This window comes from Polypterus senegalus, chromosome 1 (assembly GCF_016835505.1).
Source record: "Polypterus senegalus isolate Bchr_013 chromosome 1, ASM1683550v1, whole genome shotgun sequence".
In the NCBI taxonomy this organism is placed as follows: domain Eukaryota; kingdom Metazoa; phylum Chordata; class Cladistia; order Polypteriformes; family Polypteridae; genus Polypterus; species Polypterus senegalus.
This window is the reverse complement of record NC_053154.1, coordinates 177,204,172-177,209,780: the sequence shown is the minus strand read 5'-3', so window position 1 is coordinate 177,209,780 and position 5,609 is coordinate 177,204,172.

Below are 5,609 nucleotides of genomic sequence, written 5' to 3'. Positions count from 1 at the left end.
ACCACTGTATTAGGGCACACACATATGTGCATGTTGATGCCATAACAACTTGTCCCTTTACAAGGTGTTACAATTTTAAGAGTGCAGTAGTTAGAGCCTTTGGATCACATCTCTAGGATGTCTGAATCTTGTCTATTTTGTGAGAGAATAATTTAGAGGTAACAATAGTTAAGTAATTTGGCGTGCACATTGAGATACTGTATACTGTATAAGCATTTTGTTTAGAAATGCCATGAAGAGAATTACTGAAATTGTTAAGTGAATAAAATAAAAGAATGTACTAGGAGGAAGGTTGATGTAATACACAAAATATACCAGGAGATGATTAAGAGATCAGCAGATGTCCTGTAAACAACAAGAATGGACAGTTGTCACATACAGAGAGATTTCAAAGATAATATAACCTAAAGGATATATAAGAAGAAGAAGAGTGTAATAGAATAGACTTATATTTCAATAAGTATTTTGGGTTTAAACCAATGAACCAATCAGAGTAAATGTATGCATTAATCAACACTGTTATATAAATTCAGTTGTTTATAAAATGGACCTCTGTCCTTACTTTTTTGACCATTCTGTAACAGTTTACTGTGTTGTACAGTATGCTCCCTCTTCAGTATTTGCTAAAGAGTAATTAAAGATGCAGTGGACAAGCTTCCACCTGCCTGATTAGTTTCTTTCTTTAATTAATATGTTTATTTCTTCCACAATTTATAGTTTGCTCATTTCTCATTATGTATCCATGTATCCATATTTGTGATATTCTACTTTTTCTCACTTTCCCTAAAGACTTGGGTTGGTTGGCATCTCTAAACAAGCCCATTGTAAGTAAGTGCGAGTGTGTGTACAAATGGGGCTTGAAATGGATTGGCAATGTCTCCAGTGTTAGCGTCTTCCTTATACCTCTTGATTCCTGTGATCCTCATATAGACTAAGCAAATTTAGAGCATTTTAGAAAATGGATAGATGGAATTTTGCCTGTAAAAGTTTTTATGTATATGAGTCTAATTAAGGGAGGCCTGATGGAACAGTGATTAGTCCTGCTCCCTCACTAATTTATTATCCTGCATTCTCATTATGTCTGAGAAGCTTGCATGTTTTCTCAAGCCTGTGTGACTTTTCCTCTCACATCCCAAATATAGTGGTGTAGGCCCCTATAACCCTGAACTGGATTAAGTAGAATTGACAAGATTGCAATATGCTGTAAGAACTAGGGCTTAAAAAGGACATGAGGTAAGAAAGCTAAATCTAATTTACAGTATAAAGACAGCAATGTCAGCACAGCATTTGATAACACTACAATTTTTGGTTGAACATCATCTTGCAAAGGAATACAATTATGGTGTTCTCATGCAAAGCAGTTATTCAATATGATTATATTTTATATGATTATATTTAGTTATACAGTATTTGCAATGAAAGAAAATATTTTATTCAAGTGAAAGCTTGCTTATATTTAGAAAACTTTACACTCACTTAATCTAGAACTTACGGTAAGTGTTGCATTTATAATAAAGTTACAGGGATGAAAACAATGAAATCCTCTTTACTCTTTTTGAATTGTCATTTTAGTAATCTGTTCTGTACTATACTGATCATTTATTCAAATTTTTTTCTAGTTCAAAGTTTTCTTGAAATTGTCTTGTTAATAACACAATCATACTGTGTCATCCAAGTGATGTATATATTTATTTTGTCTCAGCAGTAACAAGCACATGACATGAACCATTTTGTAAATAATATTATGTATAAAGATACTTTACTACATATATAATTTAACAAGTTTATAAGTGTTCTGTTTATTCCTTTGCTGTCTGTAACATGAATAGCTTAAAGCTTGTTTTAAATATTTAGAGAATGAAACAGTACAGATTCTAATACTGTGTCCTTAAATGCATAATAATAAAATGGATATGAGGAATTCTAACTAGACTCAATAAGATAACACAAACATGATTTTTATCCAGTGTATAATAATTCAGACATCTCATGTTTAATTTTCTGAGCTCACTTTTCCATTGCAAGGCCAAGGTATGTGTTAACATAATAGTAATATATTAAGACACTTTGAAAGAAGAAGCTAATGTGATGACTCCTGCCCCATTCCATTAAAAGAATTGTGCCAAATAACTCAAAATAAGCACTCCTACATTTTCATTGATTTTTTTCCCCTATTGACAGCTGTGCGAACTAAATATGTTAAATCACAATCAATTAAAATTGTTTTATATGCGAGGAAAGCATGCTTAATTTAATATTGTATTAAGCCTCATATTAAGCTGAAAATAATTACTGTGACCACTGGGGCTCCCCAAACTCCCGACATAAAGGCTTGGACGCAAGTTGTCCTTAAGGAAAAAGGTTTTATGGTGTGAAACTCTTACTGTACTGTAACTATTTTTCACACCACAACCACAAATCTTATTCTCTCTCTGCAACACTGTTGTCTCTCCTCCACTCCTCCAGCAAGCTTTGTCTTCTTCCTCCCAATTCTGATTCACCTGGATGAAGGCAGCTGCTCCTTTTATTTAAAACCCAGTAGCACTTCGGGTGTCCTTATATTTGGCTCAGGAGTACTTCCGGTGTGTCTGGTTCCTGGCAAAGTAGGGCTTGTAAATCTTCTCAGAGTACCCATGGGACCCACCATTGCTGGCCAAAACAGCTCTAGTTCTCAATATATCCTGTGGATCTCTGTAGAGATACTGAAGTCCAGGAGGGCTACCACTTAAAGTTCTGAGGGAAACAATGTCCTGCTGTTTAGGATCCCAGTTCTGCCCTAGCCAGCATGCCAATTCCAGTGTGCTGTCTTGCATACTACCTTAAAATTAAAAAAATAGACTATACATAAAATATAAGGGGTTTCACAGATGAGAGGGGACAGTTTAGTCCATCAAGCTCATCTGACTAGTTTATAGCTAAGATGTCCTAATCATTTATACAGATAAACCTGTGTGGTATATGGCCAATACCTCCAGGCCGCCAGATGGAGCCCTTCCTGCAGTATGGAGGTGCCCCGAAGACCAGCAGGGAATCATGGACTATGTAGTTTTTATACACAACCCTGCTGGATACCACAGGAGCCGCAAGAGGGAGCTGCAGGGAGGACCGAAGAATCATTTGTGCCCTATAACCCGGAAGTGCGTCATAGGAAGAGCGACAACAGAAGTGACGTGCTACCGGGGTGAAGATAAGGACTTGTACCTGACCCGGAAGTGATAAAGAATCACATGGACTGGGAATTGGGAACACTTCGGGGTCAGGGTGTATAAAAGGACTGTGGGAGCTCCCAGACGAGGAGCTGAGCTGGGTGGTAGGAGGGCAACGTGTCTGGGAGTGGTGGATTGATTTATTGTGTTTATTATTGTGTTTAATAAGTATTGTGGAGGAGAGGGTGGTTTGTGCACTGTGCTGTGCTAATAAAGTCAACATTTGGACTTTTATCTGGTGTCTGCCGTATTGTACAGGGGTTCAAGGGAGCGATAGCGCCCCCTATCTGTCACACCTGCCAAAATGTGTATTTCAGCTACATAACTTGATGATTCCTTCCAAATTTCCAAGATGTTAAAATAAAGAAATATTTCCTGGTTTTAGTCTTTAAACATGCTTCCTCGAGTAGGTAACAGAGAAAGACTAATATTGTAATAATGCTGACTCTTGAATGAAGGGGATGACTTCAGCTGTGATTCAGTTGTCTATGAGCTAACATTCCATATTCAAATGAACAGATTCAGTGGCAGCTGCAGGGGAGCCTATAAAAAAGAAGAGTATCCCACAGTCGCACAATATCCTTTCTAGTGTGGCTACAGTAAAGCGAGACATTCTTCTAAGGATAGTGAACTATCTAAAAGAGCAATAAAATGATCAAGTCAGAGTTAGCTCACACAGGCACTGACAGCCTCCTAATAGTACTCTTCTTAATCTAATGTGTGGGTCTACCAGATGAGTGGAACAATTTTCCTCACAATATCCGTTTCCCTCCTAAGAGTTGAAGATGATCAGACATAAGATGCTAGACATCATATCCTTCTTAAATCTCTGCTCTGTGACCAGGAAAAATTGCTATGTCACTAGACATGGCATCATTTAACTTGCTCTTGTACTTCTTACTTTTTCCCACAAGAGAGCACCAGCACTCTATCCTTTAATTTAACTGAACCAAAATGGCTTTAGATTTATGTTCTGTCCTTTAAACCTTATTATTTGGTCTGTTTCTCTCAATAAATTAAGTACTTAAGTACGGAGCCCCAAAACATCATCTTCTTATTCTATTTTTATCCACAACCAATAAACTGATGATAGAAGCAGGACAAGTAGATGTTCATCGGTCCGGCTCAGCAAAGCACCAAACTCCATGAAAACCCAATCTGGATTTTTCTGAGCTATTCTGAATTGTTAATGGAGAATCTTGAATTTACAGTCCCCAACCTGAAACGCCAGTTGCAGTATCAGTTTAGGAAGGATGACAAACAAGAGGCTGCTACCTCTTCATCTTGTGGGCCATAGGGGGTATTTCACAAGCCCAAACACCAATCCAGGAGTCCAAAAAACAAACAAAGGCTTTAACAAGAAAGCCTCAGTAAGTGATACAGCGGAGCAATAAAGTACAACTGAAACAAAAGATAATAAGCACCTCTGTCCCTGGGGACTAACTAAACAATAGCAATCTGTGAATAGTCCATTAATGTTTCCCCTGTTCATTTTACTCTACTTTAGTTTCTTTCCCTATATCCAAACTGAGTTGTCATCACCATCAAACTGTCAAATTAAAGCTCCCTGAGCAAAGAAAGCAAGGCCCTTTTATTCTGTACCCATACCACCTTCGGAGACCCTGCAGTAAGCGCTTCCAGAATCCTTGCTGAAATTGATCTCTGGTGTTGTATGGGTAGGACTCCTCCTAGCGGCACCAGAAATTCCTGCATGTTAGCCTAAATACAGAAGTGTACTTATGAGGGCCAGATTGGTTGTCCTCTGTCGTATGCCTGTGAGGCAACAACACTAGCAGTGTGGGGAACATCAAAACTTGTAATAGGGTATATATTATGACCTCTGGGGTCTTGAAAAACCTCCTGCTGTGAAGTTGGTGTCCCCTGCTGGTCAATAAGAGTACTGCTGCCCAGATTAATGTCACATGCTTCATAAGGAAGTTGGATTGCCCACATATAATGGTCAGATCACCTTTGAGAAGTCCAGCATCATTATTTATTTGCTTTTTTATTTATACTTTCCAGATACAACCATCTTTCCTGGCTTCCTAGTTGCTATACCAGTTTGTAGTCACATGATCTGTCCCATGCTGCCTGTAAATGATGATGCCAAAATTTCGTCAAAATTTACTCTTGGGATAGTGAGAAACCTTCTGTTTTTGGAGTTTTATGACTTGAAACTTTGCTTAGAATTTTCATTTTTTGACTCCTGTTCGATCATTTACTTTTGGTTTTCTTTTTAAGTACTGTATGTACCTATTTTCCCTACAGTATAGTGTTACTTTTGAACTATTCATTATATGTATCCTTTGAGTGACCTTTGTTGTCTTTATTTATTTTAAAATAATTATTTAAGTAAGCAGTCTGGGGAACTCAGAGGTCTGAGATACTTGCACTGTCCTGCTG